We start from the raw sequence: 23,338 nt of genomic DNA on the forward strand, positions 1-23,338 counted from the left end.
TGCCCAGATTATTATGTGGCTTTTGTTCCTAGATTAGCGAATGAGGTGACCCATGAAATGGCTCATCATGTCCGTTATAATGTTAATTTGTTCAATGATTGAGTTGTTCCTTTATTTTTAATCAATGCGCTATGTAAAGACAATAGTTATGGATTTTTTTTAAATGTTCAAATACTGACATAAATAATTAAATTTGCTAGTCTCCTAGTATTATAAATTTGTTAATATGCTTTAGCAAATAGCAACCAATACTCCCTCCCGTTGAATCTTCAGTCTTTCGATGGGTTTAGCCTAGTTATTAGCCCTGTTTGGTAAAAAGCTTTTTGGAGTAAAATTAGAGGTTTGAGTCACTTTAGATGTTTTGACTAGGTAAACCTCTAATAGTGGTGTTTGGTGAAGAGATGTTTGGAATAGCTTATTGGGTAAAAAAAAACTAATTTTGAAAAAACTTATTCTATGAGCTTTTTTAATTAGCTTATTGCTCCATCTCTTTTGAATGACATTTTTACCACTAATTACTATCCTTTAACCCCCAAATAAATGTTTTACCATGTTTTTATTTATCATTTACACAAACAGTTATTAACAATCATCTAAGTTTTACCAAACAAGTTTACACAATTAACTAGTCAAATCAGCTACCTGAAAAGGTAATCAGCTAACAGCTATTTGCCAAACAGTATCATTATGGCATCATTGATAAAAAAAAAAAATCTATTTATTGTTATTTTGTTAAGTTTATTTTGATTTATTAAGTTTATTTGAATTTGTAATTGTTATTCAATTTATTTTAGATTTTTCATTTTATTGTTTTATTTTTTAAACAAGAATATAGTTATAGTTTTAATAGGTAGTTGTGGGTACCATTAAATTTATGTGGATTACTAAACCCAGCCATGAATTCCCACCCCTAGCCCCATGAAAAGACCAAACTACCCTTTACCCAAAATTTGAAAAAACACAAAACCTCTCAAATACCCTACACACTCTTTGATCAAATCCGGACTAATTTGTGAACCAAAACATGGAGTGTAACAACAACCGTAAAGGGAAAGCGAAAATAATAAGATTTACCGTTTTTGTTTTTTGATTTAAGCTTAAAAATTGAATCTGTGGGTGATTTTTTAAAAACGCTAGAATCGCAGTCGGGCGTATGAACATCACGCCCGACCTACGGTTCCGGCGTATGAATATCACGCCCGACCTGTGGTTCGGACGTGAGGCTATCACGCCCTACCTATGGTTCGGACGTGATGTTCATACGCCCGCACCATAGGTCGGGCGTGATGTTCATACGCCCGACCTATGGTTCGGGCGTGATGTTCATACGCCCGAGGGGTTTTAATTAATTTAATTAATTTTTTGTAATTTTTAGTTTGTTTAATTTAGTTTAACTAAATTTTTATGTTGTAAATTTTAGTTGTTGTAAATTTTATTTTGTTTAATTTAGTTTAACTAAATCTTTATTTTGTTAATTTTAGTTAAATTTTTATTTTGTTAATTCAGGTATTTACGGGTTTAATTCAACAGCGGACTAATTTTTTTTACGTAACAGGTATTTACGGATTTAATTCAATAGCGGACTAGCTATTTTTTTTGCTCTCCCGACATACAGGCGTGTGCCTATCACGCCTCACCTTGTGGTCGAGCGTAATAGCCCCACGTCTCACCGTGTGGTCGGGCGTGTAGCGATCACGCCCGACCACACGGTGAGGCGTGGGGCTATCACGCCCGACCACAAGGTGAGGCGTGATAGGCACACGCCCGCGTGTCGGGAGAGCAAAAAAAATAGCTTTTTCCTCCCCAAAACCCATGAAAGGGTATTTTCGTCCTTTCATGGGGCTAGGGGTGGGAATTTGGGGCTGGGTTTAACAACACCCTTGTTTTATTGTTTTATGAGAAATGCAGATATAATCTTTCTAAACTAAAAACTAAATTTGTCATAGATTTATCATATATAAAAGTTAATCACAAACAAAAACGAAAAAAAAAACTGTAAAAGCATCTAACATAGTTACAAATAACCAACAACAAATGTACAAAACTGCTTTAGTAATATCATTTAAAGCGTATAGATTTCACTCTAACGAAAAATTTGAACTAACTAATTTGATAATTATTTAATCTATTGCTACATTGAATATTCTAAATAAGTTTATTGGTAAACAATTTCATCCATTTTTATAAGTTCTTTGTAAATTTAGACCTTATTCTGAAATATAGGACGGAAAGTGTGTTGCATTTTTCCTTAATGGGCATGAAAATGAGAGTGATAAATTTTGCAGATGTACCCTATACAATCATTGTTGTTCTTAATTACAATATATTAATTCCCTATCACATCTACCATTAATTGATATTGCAATTGTCAGGTCAACTGTATTTCCAACTACTTACTAATAACATAAAAGCTCTTTATCGAAAAAAAAAAAAAAAAAAAAAAAACATAAAAGTTTAATCTAATCCTGAATGCAACTTAAATCAAGTTTATTTTACAATTTAAAACAGCTGGTTTGATTTTATATGATTGAATTGGCAGACTCCTAGTATTATAAATTTGTTAATCTGCTTTTAGCAAATATCAACAAATACTCTCAGTCCCTCACTGAATGGCAGGCTTAGCTCTAGCTATGGCATCCTTGCTGAAAATACATTTCCTAATAGCTTGTGTTATTCTCTTCCACCTCCATCATGTGTTGTCCTTTCCAACTTCAACCACTTCAAAGGAAGCTGTTGCACTCTTGAATTGGAAGACTACTCTTCAAAACCAAACTCAGTCTGTTCTTTCTTCATGGACAGCGAAAAGAGATACTTGTGTTTGGTATGGAATCTCTTGCAATAATCATGGAAGTATTGTCCATTTAAATCTTTCATCTTCAGCTTTGATGGGTACACTCCAAGACTTCACCTTCTCATCTTTTACCAATCTTCTTACTCTTGATCTCTCCCAAAACTTACTTTATGGAATTATCCCTTCAACAATTGCTAATCTTTCAAAACTTACATATCTTGGTTTGTCTGATAATCAATTCGTCGGAAATCTTCCACCTGAAATAGGCCTTCTGAGTTCTCTGACTGAACTTCATTTGGATACAAACAATCTCACAGGTTCTATCCCTCCATCTCTAGCAAACTTAGCAAAACTATCCCTTCTTCACCTTTACCAAAACAACATCTCCGGTTCTATTCTACCTTCTTTTCGGAACTTGACAAGCTTATCACTTCTTGATCTTCAGAACAATCAACTTTCAGGTTCTATACCTCAAGATATCGGAATGTTAACATCTCTGACTCGCCTTGCTTTGCAGAACAATTACCTCACTGGTGCAATCCCTACTTCTATAGGGAACTTGACAAACCTATTATTCCTTTACTTGAATGAGAATCAACTTTCCGGCTCCATACCCGTGGAAATTACAAAGTTGAAGTCCCTTGATCAGATTTCCTTGTTTACCAATAATCTCACTGGTTCAATTCCTTTCTCCATAGGAAACTTGAGCAGCCTGTCCGTTCTGTATTTCTATAAAAACAAACTTTCAGGTTCAATTCCACCAGGAGTCAGTATGTTAAGATCTCTTATAAACTTAGAAGTTTCAACTAATGATCTCACTGGCACAATACCAGCTTCTATAGGAAACTTGACAAACCTGGCTACTCTCGTCCTTTTCGAAAATAGATTATCAGGCATTATTCCTCAAGAAATAGGACTTCTAAATTCTCTTATTTCACTTACATTGTACACAAATAATCTCACAGGTCCTATACCTGCTTCCATAGTAAACTTGACAAAAGTACAAAAGCTTTTCCTTTATAAGAATAAACTTTCCGGTTCCATTCCTCAGGAAATTGGAAATCTCAGATCAGTCTTCTACCTTGACCTTTCAGATAATAACCTCACTGGCTCCATCCCTAATTCTATTGGATACTTATTAAACCTGACAATACTTAGTCTTTTTGATAATGAGCTTTCAGGATCTATTCCTTCAAGTATTGGAAACTTGACCCGTCTTACCACACTTGCTCTATACCAAAATCAGTTATCAGGCTCTATTCCTCCAAATATTGGAGCACTTGAATCCATTAATGATATAAGGTTGTTCTTCAACAAACTCAATGGTTCCATTCCTGCAGAGATGAATAATCTTACACAATTGATAAATTTAATGTTAAGTTATAATGACCTGACTGGCCATTTACCAGAACGGGTATGTGATGCCGGACCACTTCAAACGTTAATTGTCAATGACAACCATTTCACAGGTTTGATTCCGAGCAGCATCAGAAATTGTAGTAGTTTGTTGAGGATTAGACTCGAAAACAACCAACTGTTGGGGAACATCTCAGAAGTTTTTGGTATATACCCGCATCTATTCTATATGGATTTGAGTGGTAATCATTTAACCGGGGAGCTCTCACCAGAATGGGGGCAGTGCAAGAACCTGTCAAGCTTGAAAATTTCACATAATAATATCTCCGGCATGATACCATCAGAGCTTCGAAATGCGTCTGAATTGCGAATACTAGATCTGTCTTCAAATCAGCTGGCTGGAGAAATTCCTGCTGAATTAGGACAGTTGAAACTAGTGTTTCAACTTCTGCTAAATGATAACCAACTTTCAGGTAACATTCCTTTTGATATTGGAAATTTATCAAGTTTGCAGCATCTTAGCCTTGCATCAAACAACTTGAATGGCTCAATTCCTGAAGAAATTGGAGGATGTGTGAGTCTGTTGGAGTTGAATTTCAGTAACAATAAAATTGCAAACAGTATCCCATCCGCAATCAGTGCGTTGCAATTTCTCCAAGTTGTTGATCTTAGTCACAATTTCCTTGATGGAAAAATACCGGCTCAGCTTGGATCATTTCAAAGCTTAGAAAAGTTGAATCTCTCCCGTAATCAGCTCTCTGGTCGTATCCCATCAACATTTGATGGCATGTCAAGCTTGACATCTGTTGATATCTCCTACAACCAGCTAGAGGGCCCTATTCCTGAAAGCAAGGCCTTCACAGAGGCTGGATTTGAATCTCTGAGGAATAACAAAGATTTATGTGGAAATGTTTCCGGTCTGAAGCCTTGCAACTCAACGATCATTGATTTAAATCAAACGAGTAACAGCAAACTTCTAGTTGTAATCATTGTAATCTCCTTAACCAGCTTGTTATTTCTCATATGTCTTGCATCAGTATTTTATACTTTTCGGCGGAAAGGTAGAGTGGCAGAAGACATACCAAGGGAAACAAGAAACGGGGATTTATTTGCAATATGGAGCTATGATGGTAAAATGGTGTATGAAGAGATTGTTAAAGCAACAGAGGAGTTTGATTCCAGATATTGCATTGGAATTGGAGGAAATGGAAGTGTCTACAAAGCTGAACTACCGACAGGTCAGATTGTTGCTGTGAAGAAACTTCATTCAGCAGCTGATGATGAAAGCATTCACTTCAAAGGCTTCACAAGTGAGATTCAAGCATTAGCAGAAATTCGGCATCGGAATGTTGTGAGACTCTATGGATTTTGTTCCCATTCAAATCACTCACTTTTGGTGTATGAATTCTTGGAAGGTGGAAACCTGGGGAAAACATTACAAAATGAAGAAGAAGCAATGTTGTTTGATTGGAATAACAGGGTTAATAATGTTAAAGACATAGCAAATGGGTTATCCTACATGCACCATGACTGCTTACCTGCTATAATCCATCGTGACATATCAAGCAAGAACATTCTGTTGGATTCAGAATACAATGCACACATCTCAGACTTCGGCACTGCTCGAATTCTAAAACCTGACTCTTCCAACAAGACTGCATTTGCTGGAACTTTTGGATATGCTGCTCCAGGTAGTACCATATTATTTCAAAGCATGAAAATTGTAAAGGTAATTTGTAATCTGATTCATATTTTCCTTGGCAGAGCTTGCATACACAGCAACACTGAGCGAAAAATGTGATGTTTATAGCTTTGGCATGGTAGCAATGGAGGTACTTATAGGGAGTCATCCAGGTGAATTGAGCTTATCTCTTTTCTCACCTTCAACAGCAGCATCAGCATCCACATCAACATCAACATCAACACATCAAATGCTATTAGAGGACATATTAGACCAACGCCTTCCGCTACCTATAAATGGAGTTGCAGACGATGTTGTTCTAATTGCCAGGTTAGCGTTGGCTTGCCTGAATGTGAATCCCCAATTTAGACCTTCAATGCAACAAGTTTCCCAAAAGCTATCAAGAAGGAGAGTTGCTCTGCCTAAGCCATTTTCCACCATCACAATTGAAGACTTGCTCGATTCCAACACCCTCAATCCTTAATTAAGTTGTAACTTTATCTACTCAAGTAATAACTGAACTCGATTGCAATCCAAATGAAAGAAAAGTCAAGTGCACTAATTTAGTCCTTTCGTTTTTTGTTTTTTTGTTTTAATTTCCCAAGCATGGATGTGATCCTTCGTGACAAAAATGAAAACCTACTTGTCGAACACATAATGAGGGATTGCTAAATGGATGATTAATTTAGGGTTTTCCAAAAATGAAAAGAATATGAAATCAATAGAATACATAACCAACTACGCAGCAAATAACCACTGAAAATGGAAAAGGAGAATAATGTAAATGAAAGAATCCAGAGACCTAGTTAATCGAGTATTTGTATGATTTATGATTTTACGTACCTGAAGCAAGAAAAAAAGCTGATGAGAAAATGGAAGATAATTCTCATATCATATCATAGTCCAGCAATTCATGTCGAACTAATCCTTCCAAAATGGTCTTTTGAGCCAGCAGACTCACATTTTTTTTCAGCGATTTTAATAGCGTCATCTCTGACTAAAGCATCCCAGTAATGAGAGATTGCTGGACTGGAGAAAAGAAAAATTAAAGAGAAAAAAGAAATATAATTAGTTCTTCATATTGGAATACACAAGATGGCAAATAAAAGAGAGAATGAAACGAAAATTGGCGATGAAGAATGATACAATACCTACCACCATGGTTTTGTGGGATGAAGAAGACCAAAAATCATGATGATCGGGAAAGACATCACGAAGCTCCGGCATATCACTTATTGCTAAGGATAAAAACCAAATGGGACAAGGTACAAAATAGTGTTATTGGGCTGAACATTCAAAATAGCATTAATATACACATAATATTAATTTAGTCTTAACGTTTACAATATAGTATCAATATAGCCTCACGTACAAAACAGCACTAATATATATTTAACGTTTACAAAATAATACGAATTTAAGCTTAACGTTTACAAAATATATCCAATTTAAACTAAACGTCACTATTAAATTAACCATATTATATTTTTTTCCTATTAAATTTATATGTTATCTTTTTATCTAGTTCTATTTTCTTATTTATTATAATACAATTAATTAGTTTTTTTTGTTCGTTAAAACCTTATATTTGTTTTTCATCAACCATTCTATGACTCCTAAATTACATGGTTCATGTAATATATGCAAACTAAAAGTACTTGAATATCCACAATATTTTAAACACTAGTTAAAATAATATTGATACATGTCGGTGTTCGAAATATATTACATGAGCAGTGAAATTTAGTAGTCATGGAATCATTTATGAAAAAAAAAATATAAGGTTTTAATAGGTAATAATACTAATTAATCGTGTTATAATAAATAAGAATATAGAACTAAATAATAAGATAACATATAAAGTTAATAGGAAAAGAATATAATATGATTAATTTAATTATGACGTTTAGCTTAAATTGTATATATTTTGTAAAACGTTAAGCTTAAATTCTTATTATTTTATAAACGTTAAGCCTATATTGGTGCTATTTTGTACGTGAGGCCTAAATTGATGCTATATTGTAAACGTTAAACCTAAATTGATATCATGTTGTAAACGTTAAACCTATATTGGTGTTATTTTGAACGTTGAGCCTAATTTGGTACTTCCCCAAAAACCTTAGATCTATTTTAGTACCTTATCCCAAACCAAATTTAACAGGTATGATGAAATGGTAAAAATGTAACACCTTTGATTAATTTTAGCTATAGGTTACTAAAAATTTGGAAATACTAGTTTTACAAAAAAAAAAAAATTCAAATTTTTAGTAATATAGGATTAAAAATCAAATAGCTTGGATATGATTTTAGATCTTCTACTAGACCATTAAAATAATACATGTAACCAATTAAAAGACATATTTAAGATCTTATTGGTAAATAATTTGTTTTAAGAATAAAAATATACAAATGGTGCCAATTAACGCTAGTTCACATCGATTTTTACTCATTTGGCTAATTATTATTATATGATTAGGGATATGGGCTAACTCAAGTCCAACGAACCTGACACCTTGGGCTGATGATCCATAGACCTAATATACCATATACTTTCTATATAAAAAGAAGAACATCACCATCAATGAAGAGGTCGGATATTCTCTCTTACTATTAAATACTTCCTCTTGCTTCTCTCTCTATATTTAATAACCTGAGCATCGGAGTATTCCCAGTGATTGTTCCCCGCACAGAGAAAGAAACTGAGTCTGAGGATCTGCTGCTACCCCACATGTACATTATTTGGTGCGGTGAGCGTGGAGATAAATCGAATTCTGGATAGATCTCAACCAGCGATAGGAAATGGGGGATCCACTCGCGATGAGTCCGGTGAAAGAAATACTCGTGGCGCCTGTCGGGCCCTCATGTCTCGGGCAGGACTGTCCACACCCAAACCCAATGGTGGCACCGCTAAACTTAGCCCCTTTACTAGTGGAGATCGAGCTTAAAGATGAGGAGGCCAGCACCACAACCTAACTGGTCAACGCCATATGTAGTTTCCAAGCTACCCAAGCAGTGCAAACTGCGGGTTAGATGAAGATCATCGAACAACAGAACTGCCTCTAGGAGGAAAACCCGAGGATCTGTCAATTCCTAAAAAACAAAGCCGACATGGCAAAACAACATTGTCACCCAAGCACCGTTGGCGGAAGAGAATCCCTCATGCCGCCCCCACAGAGCGTTGTAGGCCCAACTGAGTCGTTGGCACCCCCAAGTGGACCGCAACCTCAGGCCATGACACCTCACGAAGTTAAAGACCTCTTGAAATCTAAGATTCAGCTCTTCCTCAATAAGCGGGCTCTCGGTGAAATGATGGGAAGGAACATCACTTCCAGTAAAATGCCTCTTGTTCACTGAATCATCGAAACTCATTTTCCCAAGGATTGGAAGGCCCCTCGCTTAGCCTACCACTCAGGAACTGAGGACCCTAATTGCTGGTCCCTAGTAATTAGTTCCAAGGGGGGGTTAGGAACTAATGTAACTTTTTCGGCTTTTAATTATACTGACTTAATGTTATTTTAAGAGTTTGATAACTCATCGTGTTGGTCAGCACGGCCGATTAATTAGTCAGACAGTTTTAGTTCTATGCTGACTAAGACTGCTTGACCTGAGAGTTGGGAATTGACACTTGAAAGGTCAGCTTCCAACTCAGCACTCAGATTTACTCAGTTTCAGTTTTAACAATTTATAAGCTGAGTAAACTTCACAAGCAACACATGCACACACACACACACACACACACACATATATATATATATATATATATATATATTGAGAGAAAGAGTTTAGAAGTTACTCAGCACGACTTATCCTGGTTCGGCCTCTCTGCCTACGTCCAGTCCCCAGTTCCTCCTGGGATTTTCAATCCAATACTGAGCTCTTTCAAGGTAGAGCACAAACCCTTTACAAGGCAGTGAGTATGCAAGAGTACGTCCTCTATTCGTCTACTCAGCTCCTACTAAGTACTACAACCCAGCACTTAGATTTTTCTACCACTGAATACTTACAACCAAGTACTCAACTCAACACTCTCAATATTCCTATTGATTACACACTTGTTCTTTTTCAAATAAAGAACACTTTAGATGATTACAAAACAATCAATCTAGCATTTACACAGAGAATAGAAATGTTGGTGTAAGATCTTTTTGTATTTGAGTGCTTTGAAGATTTTCTCTCTTGTATTTTTCTTTTGATACTTCGGCAAATGATCCAAGGTTCTTGATTGTCCTTTTATAGATGGAAATCTCATCCTGGATCATTTTGAATTGGTTTAGCCGTTGTGTCCAAAACGGCTCTTTTAGGGAACATCTTCTGGTCAGCTTCAGACTGTTCCGCCATTCCCTTCCTCTGTTTTCTTCAGGCGTCAGGTTTTGTCTTCTTGCATCAGACTTGTCTTTTTGTGCCAGTTGTCTTTTACCAATAATCCATTGACCCATGATTCTTGGAATTAGTCTTCTGTGTATTTTCGAGGCTTCAATTATTGGTGCAGAAGATTGCAGACTTTGTCCTTTAATGAACGAATCTTTCATGCTGTCCTGACTGTTACTCAGCTTCATTCGTTATCTTCGAATGTTCAACTTCCATGCTGAGTTCCTTCTTAGTCAGCTCCGTTCTGTTTATTCAATTCTGAAAGTCTTCTAATTTGGTCAGCTTCGTTCTGGCAACTTTGAAGAAGACTTATGAGACTGAGTTCCACTCCATTCAGCTTCTTTCATGTTGTGTTCCATTTCACTCAGCTTGGCTTAAGCTGACCTTTGTCCTGTTTAACTTTATATATATTTTTGCACTCAATATTGAACAAACACATTAGTACAATTAAATCAAAGCATTTAAATTTAATTGCCTCTTAATCATGGATGATTTTGTCAAATCAAAATCTTGTGGAAAGGTGTTTCAACAAACTCTCCCGTTTTGATGTTGGCAAAATACATAATTATGGAACTCAGTTATAAGTTACCCCATGATTGATTTATTTTTGAAATAACTCCCCCATAAGGGTTGCACATATTGACTTAACTTAATTCTAAACCTTCCAAGATTTAATTGAATTAACCTTAAGACATTTGTGTATACTGACTTAGTTTAATATTAGATTCTTCAAGATCTGAGCTAATTGGATTTAAGTCAGTTTTCAAAAATATTAGAAGTATGTTATTACTCAGTTTATTACCTAAGTATTTTAGTGTTAATGTGTACTAAGTATGTTTTACTTCTTAATTTGTTTGTTCAATTTTATCGACCAGATTGTGTTGGTCCCTAGTGATTAGTTCCAAGGGGGGGTTAGGAACTAATGTAACTTTTTTCGCTTTTAATTATGCTGACTTAATGTTATTTTAAGAGTTTGATAACTCAGCGTGTTGGTCAGCACGACCGATTGATTAGTCAGACAGTTTTAGTTCTATGCTGACTAAGACGGCTTGACTTGAGAGCTGGGAATTGACACTTGAAAGGTCAGCTTCCAACTCAGCACTCAGATTTACTCAGTTTCAGTTTTAACAATTTTATAAGCTGAGTAAATATAACAAGCAACACATGCATATATATATATATATATTGAGAGAAAGAGTTTAGAAGTTACTCAGCACGACTTATCCTGGTTCGGCCTCTCTGCCTACGTCCAGTCCCCAGTTCCTCCTGGGATTTTCAATCCAATACTGAGCTCTTTCAAGGTAGAGCACAAACCCTTTACAAGGCAGTGAGTATGCAAGAGTACGTCCTCTATTCGTCTACTCAGCTCCTACTAAGTACTACAACCCAGCACTTAGATTTTTCTACCACTGAATACTTATAACCAAGTACTCAGCTCAACACTCTCAATATTCCTATTGATTACACACTTGTTCTTTTTCAAGTAAAGAATACTTTAGATGATTACAAAACAATCAATCTAGCATTTACACAGAGAATAGAAATGTTGGTGTAAGATCTTTTTGTATTTGAGTGCTTTCAAGATTTTCTCTCTTGTATTTTTCTTTTGATACTTCGGCAAATGATCCAAGAACTATCATTGTCCTTTTGTAGATGAATTTCTGAAGATTGGATCATTTGAAATGATTTAGCCGTTAAGTCCAAAACGGCTCTTTTAGCAGACAGCTTCTGGTCAGCTTCAGTCTGTTCCGCCCTTCTCTTTCTCTGTTTTCTTCAGGTGTCAGGTTTTTGTTGAAACACCTTTCCATAAGATTTTGATTTGACAAAATCATCCATGATTAAGAGGCAATTAAATTTAAATGCTTTGATTTAATTGTACTAATGTGTTTGTTCAATATTGAGTGCAAGAATATATATATAAAGTAAAGACAGGACAAAAGTCAGCACAAGCAAAGCTGAGCAAAACGGAAACTCAATGTAAGCGGAGTGGAGTAGAACTCAGAAGCAAAACGAAGCTGACTAAAGTTAAAGATTTCTTCAGAAGCGGTTAAACAGAACGGAGCTAACCAAGAAGGAACTCAGCTCAGAAGTTGAACATCCAAAGATAAAGCTGAGTGACAGTCAGGACAGCATGAAGGATCCGTTCACTAAAGGACAAGGTCTGCCAATCTTCTGCACCAATAATTGGAACCTCGAAGACACACAAAAGACTAATTCCAAGAAACATGGGTCATTGGATTATTGGTAAAAGACAACTGGCACAAAAAGACAAGCCAAACGCAAGAAGACAAACCTGATGCCTGAAGAAAACAGAGAAAGGGAATGGCGGAACAATCTGAAGCTGACCAGAAATTGTTCCCCAAAAGAGCCGTTTTGGTGTTAACGGTAACAACAATTCAAAGGATCCAAATCTGCAATTTCCTTCTATAAAAGGACAATGAAGAACCTTGGATCATCACTGAAGCATCAAGAGAAAAATACAAAGAGAGAAAATCTTGAAAGCACTCAAATACAAAAAGATCTTACACCAATTTTTCTATTCTCTGTGTAAATGCTAGATTGATTGTTGTGTAATCATCTAAAGTGTTCTTTAGTATAAAAAGAACAAGTTTCGTGATCAATAGGAATATTGAGAGTGTTAAGCTGAGTGCCTGGTTGTAAGCATTCAGTGGTAGAGAAATCTAGGTGCTGGGTTGTAGCACTTAGTAGGAGTTGAGTAGACGAATAGAGGAAGGTACTCTTGCATATTCAACTGCCGTGTAATTGGTTTGTGCTCTACCGTTAAAGAGCTCATTATTGGATTCAAAAAGCCCGGAGGACTCTGGGGACTGGACGTAGGCAGAGAGGCCGAACCAGGATAAGTGATACTGAGTAATCTCTAAACTCTCTCTTATATTGTATGTGTTGTTTGCTATATTTACTCAGCATATAAATTGCCTAAGCTGACCTTGAGTAAATAAGTGGTGCTGAGTTAGAAGCTGACCTCCAAGAGTGTCAATTCTTAACTCACAAGAAAACAACTTTAGTCAACATCTGACTAAAGCTGTCTTGAAATATATCTCACCAAGCTGACCAAAAGCTGAGTTAATAAACTCTCAAAATAACTTCCAGTCAGCTTAATTAAAACGCGAAAAAGTTATATTAGTTCCTAACCCCCCCCCTTGGAACTAATTACCAGGGACCAACAAGTGGTATCAGAGCCTAAGCTCACTACTCAAAGATTTGACAATCTTGAGCTGATCCCTAAAAATGGGTGAGAATAGCACTCGGTTCCTTCCAGGAAACCAAACAACACAGATACTCCCTGAGGGACTATCAATCACTAGACCTCCCCTATTCTTTGGGTCAAATTATACATTCTGGAAGAATAGGATGAAAAACTTTATTCAAGCCACAAACATGAGTGCATGGCTTGCAATTGTTCAAGGTCCACATGTGCCGTACAAAACTGTTAACGATGAGAAAATTGTTAAAAGTGAGGCTGAGTGGACAGAGGATGACCTCAGAAAATTACAAAATAATGCTTCGGCTATAAACATGCTTCACTGTGCGTTAGATGCTGCAGAATATAATAAGATTTCAGGTTGCGAGTCAGCACAGGAGATTTGGAAGAAGCTTGAAGTAACCTATGAAGGCACAAGCAAAGTTAAGGAGTCTAAAGTCAATCAACATATGAGACTCTACGAGCTGTTTGAGATGAATGAGAATGAAGACATCTCAGAAATGAACGCAAGGTTCACAAATATTATAAACGAGCTAAAAAGGCTTGGAAAGAACTTCACTGAAGAGGAACAGGTGAAGAAAATTCTGAGAAGTCTGCCTAAGAGTTGGCAAGCAAAGAAAACAACCATAGAAGAAGCTCAAGACTTGACTACCTATAAATATGATGAGCTGATCGGATCCCTGCTGACCCATGAAATCTCTATGAAAAACTTTGAAGCTAAAGAGAAAGAAAAATCAGAAGATAAGAAATAAAAGTCACTTGTCATGAAAGCTGACTCGACTGAAGCTGAGTCAACTGATGATGAGGAAATAGCCATGTTCACCAGAACGATGAAGAAGCTGTTCAGAAGGAATGATAGAAACGGCAAAAGGTCATTTAGAAGAAATGACAAGTATAAAGCCGAGTCAAGTGATAAGTACAAGAAGGACAGCTCGAAGTCTGTCACATGCTTTGAGTGTCATCAAACTGGGCACATCAAGTCAAGCTGTCCCAACCTCAAAAAGGAGAAGAAGGGAAGCAAAAAGGCTATGGTAGCCACATGGAGTGACAGTGATGTGTCAACATCATCCGAAGCTGAGCAAAATGAAACAGCCAACATATGTTTCATGGCAGATGATGGAGCTGACCAATCCCAATCTGAGCAAGCTGACCTCTCTGAAGATTCCAAGCAGGAGGAAAACAACAATGAGGTAACATCCTTACTTTTGCTTAGAAATGAAATGGTAAATGCCTTGAGTGACTTATATACACTAACTAAGAAGTGTAACAAAAAGATTAAGGCACTCAGCAGGCGCTGTGATGAGATTGAAGAGGTCAAACTGAGTGACCTCCGATATCTTCTCCAGGACAACTCTGACTTGCATACCAACATGCAAATCTTACATAAGTTTGTCACGGAGGTTCAATCTGAGTCAAAGAAACTTAGAAAGGATATCACAATGTTACAGAGTCAAGGGAAGGGCTCAAATAGAAATAAACCCCATGCTGAGTACGCAAATACTAGTCAGCATAAGCAATTTACTCAATGTGAGTGTTGTGGAAAAAGGGGACACACAAAGGATGTGTGTTGGCATAACAAGCGGATTGTCCAATGTGACTACTGCGGAAGAAAAGGGCATACCACAAAAGTATGTTGGCATGCCCAACACAATAATGCTGACCATACTCAATTCAACCCACAAAGGGTACCTTTTTGTGATTTCTATGGTAAGCCAGGACACACCATAAAAGTATGCCTTCACAAGTTAAAATATGATTTTGCACCTGTTTATACTAACAAGAAAGGACCCAAAAGGAATTGGGTACCTAAAAATGAATAGTTTAAACTGCAGGTCAGCTTGACATGCGTGGAGAAGTCAAAACTATGGTATATAGACAGCGCATGCTCAAGGCATATGACAGGTGATGAAACTCAGTTCATCACACTAGAGCTTAAACGAGGTGGAAGTGTAAGCTTTGGAGACAACAAGAAGGGTAAGATAGTCGGCTCAGGTACTATCAGAGGTAACCCAACTATTGAGTCTGTCTCCTTAGTTAAAGGTCTCAAATACAATCTGTTGAGTGTAGCTCAGCTTTGCAAGAGCGGCAGAAAGGTTGTATTTGATGATACTAAGTGTCAAATACTCGAGGGAAATACAAATGAATTGATTCTAACTGCCCCTCGTGTAGAAAATGTATACATGTTAAACCTAGAAAAACAGTTTTCTAAAAACATATGCTTGGTGTCTAAAGAGGACAACTCCTGGTTATGGCATAGAAGACTTGGGCATGTCAGCATGGACCTTCTTGCCAAATTAGCTAGAAAGCAATTAGTTGAGGGATTACCCAAATTAAAGTTTGAAAAGATCAACTGTGTAAAGATTGTCAGCAAGGCAAACAAACTAAAAAGTCATTTCATAGCAAAAATATTGTCTCAACCAAAAGACCATTGGAATTACTACACTTGGATCTTTTCGAGCCTATCCAGCCACTCAGCTTGGGAGGTAAGAAATTTTCCTTGGTTATTGTAGATGATTTCTCTCGGTACACTTGGATCATCTTGCTGAGCAGCAAGGATGAAACTTTTGAGATGTTTACCACACTGATTAAAAAGCTTGAAAATGACAAAGACCTAAGAGTAGCTCACATTAGAAGCGACAATGGTGGAGAATTCAAAAACCAACAGTTTGATGAATTCTGTGAAACCAGTGGTATTGACCACAACTTCTATGCTCCTAGAACACCTCAACAAAATGGGGTCATTGAAAGGAAAAATAGAACTATTGTCGAAATAGCTAGGACAATGCTGAGTGAAAATAGGCTTCCAAAGTACTTCTGGGGTGAAGCTGTTCACACGGCATGTTACATACTGAATAGGGCTCTAGTTAGACCTATACTTAAGAAAACCCCATATGAGCTTTGGAAAGGACGAAAGCCCAACATTGGATACTTTCGTGCCTTTGGGTGTAAATGCTTTATACTCAATACAAAAGACAACCTTGCTAAATTTGATGCTAAAGCTGACGAGGCGATCTTTTTAGGGTACTCAACAAACAGTAAAGCATATAGAGTATTTAACAAAAGAACTCAGGTGGTAGAAGAGTCTGTGCATGTTGAGTTTGATGAAACTGACCCTACAGGTAAGCCAGCTCAGCCTGAAGAAGATGAACCAAGCTCAGCTTCCGCTGATCAACCAGAAGCCTCTGTGTCATCTATACAGGAGCTGACCCAAGGTAAGCAAGAAATTGAAATATCATTTGCTGACCAATCTATTCCTGTAGAGATTGTAGAAACACCTCTTCCAAACGACTCAACATTGCCCAAGGAAATAAAGATCCCAAGAGGACATACAAAACAGGCCATTCTTGATGCTGCCAACAACAAGTTGATGACCAGGGATCAGCTTAGAAAATACCTTAGCAATGTTGCCTTCGTCTCAATGCTTGAGCCAAAGAATTTTGCTGATGCTGAGCAAGATGAATATTGGATAAATGCCATGCAAGAAGAACTTGATCAATTCACCAGAAATGAGGTATGGGATCTAGTACCTAGACCTAGGAATCAAAAGCCCATAGGAACCAAGTGGGTCTTTAGAAATAAACTAGATGAGCATGGAAATGTGATTAGAAACAAAGCTCGACTTGTAGCCCAAGGCTATAGTCAGCAAGAATGTATAGACTATGGAGAAACATTTGCACCTGTTGCCAGGCTAGAAGCTATACGTATATTGTGTGCCTATGCTAGTTCCATGAATTTTAAACTATACCAAATGGATGTGAAAAGTGCATTTCTTAATGGCCTTATAAACGAAGAGGTATATGTTAATCAACCTCCTGGGTTTGAAGACTCAAAGTTTCCAAACCACGTTTATAAACTCAAAAAGGCCTTATATGGCCTAAAACAAGCTCCAAGAGCTTGGTATGAGAGGTTGACCAATTTCCTACTGACCAGGAACTATGTCAGAGGAAAAGCTGACACAACCTTGTTTATTAAGAAAAAGGGTAAACATACCCTACTTGCACAGATATACGTAGATGATATAATATTTGGTGCTACTAACGAGTCCTTGTGCAAAGAATTTAGCCAACAGATGCAAACTGAGTTTGAAATGTCAATGATGGGTGAACTCAACTTCTTCCTTGGACTTCAAATCAAGCAAGGTAAGAATGGCATCTTTATAAATCAGTCTAAGTACACCAAGGAAATGTTAAAGAAATTCAGCATGGTAGATTGCAAACCAATATCAACCCCCATGGGTACTAATAATGTCCTATGCAAGGATGAGAAGAGTAAGTCAGTTGATAGTAAACTCTATCGAGGTATGATAGGTTCTTTACTCTATCTCACTGCTAGTAGACCGGATATTCAATACTCAGTATGCTATTGTGCTAGATATCAAGCTGACCCCAGGGAATCTCATCTAACTGCTGTGAAAAGAATTTTTAGATACTTGCAAAGCTCAGTTGATGTAGGTCTATGGTATCTAACCTCAAATGACTTCACACTCATTGGATATACTGATGCTGACTATGGACGAGATAAGCTAGAACAGAAGAGTACTTCGGGAGGATGTCATTTCCTTGGAAGCTGTCTAGTATCTTGGTTCAGCAAGAAGCAATCATCCGTAGCTTTGTCTACAACTGAAGCTGAGTACGTGGCTGCTGGAAGCTGTGTTGCACAAGTCCTATGGATAAAGCAACAGCTTGAGGATTATGGAGTCAAAACAAAGACAATAGAGATCAAATGCGACAACAAAAGTGCCATTGATCTATCTAAGAATCCAGTCCAACACAGCAGGATGAAGCATGTTAGCATAAGGCATCACTTCATCAGAGACCATGTACTAAAAGATGAGATCAAGCTAACCTATGTACCAACAAATGATCAGCTTGCAGATATCTTCACTAAGCCCTTAGCACGAGAACAATTCAATATACTGAGGGAAGCCATTGGTATGTCAAATCCACTCTAAATAATTCTGTATGATTGAATGACTGCTATACTGAGTGGAAAATTGAATGAATGTGCAAATGCCATGCTAAGTAAATTAACAATAAATATCTACTCTCTATTAAGTTTAAAAATAGAAAAATAACCTCATGCTAAATAGACATAAACATTGAGTGGTTATACTGAGTAGATACAAATGTTGAGTAAATATCCTATGCTGAGTAGATAGACATATTGAGTCTTCATCGTATGCTGAGTAGAAGCACATACTGAGTGCTCAAACGTATGCTGAGTTATTTAGAGATAGACAAAACATGGGCACTCAACATCACGAATGCTTCGAATTCTAGAAAAATAAAAAAGAAACCCACTCGCGTAAAATGAACCTACACGTGTAACCTCTGGCACCTTGGAAAGACGCACATTAATGGCAAATCCCATGCACCGAAGATGTCATAAATGACAGAATCTTTGTCGGTTGAACGTCCCTAGGTAAAACGGCTAGTTAATGAATAAGGGCCGCCGTAAATCTATATAAAAAGTGGAAGAATCCCCACTCTTCACTCTTTACGCTTGTAATCTCCTGCAATCGAACTTCTCTCTCTCCTTAAAACCTCAAAACCTTCAACAATGGCTTCCGGCAAAGACAAAACCCCTAAAACTCAAACCTCAAACAAACCCACTCAGGCTGACCACGCGGGTCCTTCGACGCAAATAGAAAGGAAAATGATCAAAGTACACAAAAAGGTCAACAATCTGGAGGTTCTGAAATGAAGATGGTTCTCTCCAGGATTCGTCACCTCTGAGAAGCCCTTTTGTGACTGGATCGAGAAGAACAAGTGGACTGGTCTCTTCTCTCTCTCGGGAATAACCTACCCTAGGTTAGTACAGGAATTCTACTCAAATCTATATGTTGATGAAGATGACTCTGATTATTTGGAGACCACGGTTAAAGGTCAGAAAATCATTGCCACCCCTGCATATCTAGCCACCTTACTAGATTTACCAGACGAAGGAATTGAGTTTAGAACAACAAAGGAGAAAGTGCCAAAAGACACGGCTGAGAAGCTCAAGGGGTTCTGTAAACCCAAGGATCATAAGGGTGAAATACCCAGCACCTGTATGGGTAAAGAACAAAAGATTGTCCACTACATGCTGACCAACTTTATCTTCCCCAAACTTAGCTCAGCTTCATCCGCCTCCAACTTCGAGCAGTGCTTCATCTGGCACATGCTGACCTACACTCCACTCAACCTTCCCGTCATCCTAGTTGGAGCTCTTCAACGAGGTGGTAAGAAACTCCGCTTAGGATCTCTAATCACAAAAATTCTCGAAGACAAGCAGATCGAGATGAAAAATGAAACAAGTAGCTTGGGGAGTGAAATCACTGGAGTTCTGCTGGATGGACTGTTATACAATCAACCCTTGAAAGGATATGAAGGAGCTGGAGATGCTGAGGAAGATGAAGAAGCTGAGCAACCAGATGCTGAGCTTGAACATGAACCTGAAAAAGAAGTGGAGACTCATACTGAGTCTCCTAAGATAGCTCAGCCTAAGCAGAAGAAGAAGAAGAGGAAGGCTCTTGAAACCTGCTCTAAAGACATCCATGCTGTCCCCAAAAAGGTGAGACTTGTGTCTCAGGAAAAAGCTAAAGCTGACAAGGCTAAAGAGCAAGCTGAGTTAGCAGAGAAGAGAAAAAGGCAAGAAGAGCCTCAGGACGAAGAGGAAACCCCTGAATCCCCTTTGATGAAAAGGAAGAAGGTTAACACCTTACAAATAGTTGAAACTGCACCACTCGATGAGGCTATCTCTACAGGTTATGGAACTAACCTAGATGAAGCAGCTGAGAAAGGAACTGAGCAACAAGCTGTAGATGAAACTCATATTGAGGAAGAAGTTAATACTGAGCAGGAAGAACATACCAATGTTGAGAAATCTCAGGATGATGCTGAGCAGGGAAAAAGAGAAAGTAATGATGTTGAGGGTCATATTGAGCAACTTGTAGAAGAGGAGACAGTTGCTACTGAGTCCAGCGACGAAATTCAAGCTGACCCTTCATCCCCAAAAGCTCCGACACGACGAAGACTTAAGAAGAAGGCGCAAAAGCAAATTGATCTTATGGACGACTTTCCTATTGATGAGCTTGAAACCGATCTCTCCACAATCCAGTTCCAGTACTTCTCGAATGAGACTGAGTCACCACCAGAAAATCCTGTAGAAAAACAAGCCTCTGTTACTCAGGATGAGGAACAAGCCAAAAACCCTGAAGATCCAATCCAAGCTGCTCCAGGTGGCACACCTCCTGTTTCAACTTCACCTCTCCAAGCTGAGCATATTAACTTGTCTAATCAAACTCCACCTTTAACCCAACATATTGATGACTCAGCTCCAGAAATCCATCAAAGTCCAGTTACCAATCAAGGTACTCAATCTGGCAAAGAACCACCTCCTCCACCACCATTAAGCTCAATACCAGCCTCTGAGCCTAATGCTGATCAATTTGCATACTTGAATGCTACTGAGTCAGGACGCCGTGTCATTGCTTCTGCTCAGTCCTTGCTTCAAGATTTAACCACTCCTCAAGCTGATGCACACCAATCCACTCAAGCTGAGTCCTCTCAACTATCAGGTATTACTCAGCTTCTAAATGAACTCCGAGGCCTTAAGGATCTGGTCAGTGTTATTACTGCGGTTCAAACTCAACAACCAAATCAAGGCCATATAGCCAAACTGACTGAAATGATGCTGACAATGGCAACCCATATGAATTCGCTTGAAGGCAAAATTCATCAACTGTCAGAAGTCAATCCAGGGTATGCCACTTCCACTGAGCTTCAAAGCTATTTTGCTAAGCTATCAGCGGAACTGACCACCTCTAGCACAACTGTTAATCCTGAGTCTGCTACCTCTGCTGAGTTGCAAGACTGCTTTACCAAGCTAAATGCTGAGCTGACCAGTACACGTGACTTAGTATCCTCCTCTTCTCAGTGTACTATTGACCAACTAAGTGAAGCTGTCAGACTCCTCAACATAGACAGAGCACAGATGGATGTTGATCCAGTCTCCAACAGTGAACTCATGAGCTTTTCACAAGTTATAATGAAGGCAATGCGCATCAACAATGCCCAGCGGATGTTTTATGATTCTGCCTTGCTCAAAATGTACCATCAATCGTTTGGTCAGCTCACCGCCTCGCTCACCTGGCTCAGCAAATCCCATGAATGCCTCCTTAGCATGATCAGCAGCTCCCTTCGGGTTCCTAGGCATGTCCAGGACGATAGTGTACCAGTAATTGATGGCTTGGGTGAAAGCACTAAGAAGCTTCAGCGCTACTCCCATTATCTCTCATCTGCAGCTCGAAATGAAACCTTCCTCTACAAACCCGATGATGGCAAAACGGGGGAGATAAGTCAAAAAGGAACTCAGTCTGTAGGTAATGCTTCAGGGAATAAAGAGAAAGGCAAAGGAATTGCTCAAGATGATCACTCGGCTCAGAAAAAGAAGAAGTAGAACTAGATATAGTCTAGTGAATGTTGTTTGTTTAGAACTTGCATAGAAACATTTATATGTTCTACCTTATTGGTTAGCTTTATCTTTTCTTAAAAAATCTATGGCAAGTACAATTTCCTCAAACTGGTCGATCAAATTGAACAAACAAATTAAGAAGTAAAGAATACTCAGTTATAATAACACCTAGGTAATAAACTGAGTAAAAACATACTTAAATGATCAGATCTTGAAAAATCCAACATTTAACTAAATCAGCATACACAAGTGTCTTAAAACTAATCAAACATTGGAAAGTTTAGAATTAAGTTAAGACAACATATGCACCCCTTAAGGGGGAGTCATTTCAAAAATATCAATCATGGGGTAACTTATAACTGAGTTCCGTAATTACGTATTTTGCCAACATCAAAATGGGGGAGTTTGTTGAAACACCTTTCCACAAGATTTTGATTTGACAAAATCATCCATGATTAAGAGGCAATTAAATTTAAATGCTTTGATTTAATTGTACTAATATGTTTGTTCAACATTGAGTGCAAGAATATATATATAAAGTAAAGACAGGACAAAAGTCAGCACAAGCAAAGCTGAGCAAAACAGAAACTCAATGTAAGCGGAGTGGAGTAGAACTCAGAAGCAAAACGAAGCTGACTAAAGTTAAAGATTTCTTCAGAAGCGGTTAAACAGAACGGAGCTAACCAAGAAGGAACTCAGCTCAGAAGTTGAACATCCAAAGATAAAGTTGAGTGACAGTCAGGACAGCATGAAGGATCCGTTCACTAAAGGACAAAGTCTGCCAATCTTCTGCACTAATAATTGGAACCTTGAAGACACACAAAAGACTAATTCCAAGAGACATGGGTCATTGGATTATTGGTAAAAGACAACTGGCACAAAAAGACAAGCCAAACGCAAGAAGACAAACCTGACGCCTGAAGAAAACAGAGAAAGGGAATGGCGGAACAGTCTGAAGCTGACCAGAAATTGTTCCCCAAAAGAGCCGTTTTGGTGTTAACGGTAACAACAATTCAAAGGATCCAAATCTGCAATTTCCTTTTATAAAAGGACAATGAAGAACCTTGGATCATCACTGAAGCATCAAGAGAAAAATACAAAGAGAGAAAATCTTGAAAGCACTCAAATACAAAAAGATCTTACACCAATTTTTCTATTCTCTGTGTAAATGCTAGATTGATTGTTGTGTAATCATCTAAAGTGTTCTTTAGTATAAAAAGAACAAGTTTCGTGATCAATAGGAATATTGAGAGTGTTAAGCTGAGTGCCTGGTTGTAAGCATTCAGTGGTAGAGAAATCTAGGTGCTGGGTTGTAGCACTTAGTAGGAGTTGAGTAGACGAATAGAGGAAGGTACTCTTGCATATTCAACTGCCGTGTAATTGGTTTGTGCTCTACCGTTAAAGAGCTCAGTATTGGATTCAAAAAGCCCGAAGGACTCTGGGGACTGGACGTAGGCAGAGAGGC

At 37.9% G+C, this 23,338-nt stretch overlaps 1 long non-coding RNA gene across 1 annotated transcript; it reads right to left on the reverse strand.

The window, feature by feature from the left end:
• Window positions 1-2,280: 2,280 nt before the first annotated feature.
• On the reverse strand, window positions 2,281-7,097 carry LOC136206370 (uncharacterized). Its single transcript, XR_010676266.1, has 3 exons — window positions 6,980-7,097; window positions 5,686-6,857; window positions 2,281-5,570 (listed from the first exon to the last, which is right to left on the reverse strand). It is a non-coding gene; the product is annotated as an uncharacterized lncRNA (long non-coding RNA).
• Window positions 7,098-23,338: the final 16,241 nt, after the last annotated feature.

Source organism: Euphorbia lathyris, chromosome 9 (assembly GCF_963576675.1).
Source record: "Euphorbia lathyris chromosome 9, ddEupLath1.1, whole genome shotgun sequence".
NCBI lineage: Eukaryota > Viridiplantae > Streptophyta > Magnoliopsida > Malpighiales > Euphorbiaceae > Euphorbia > Euphorbia lathyris.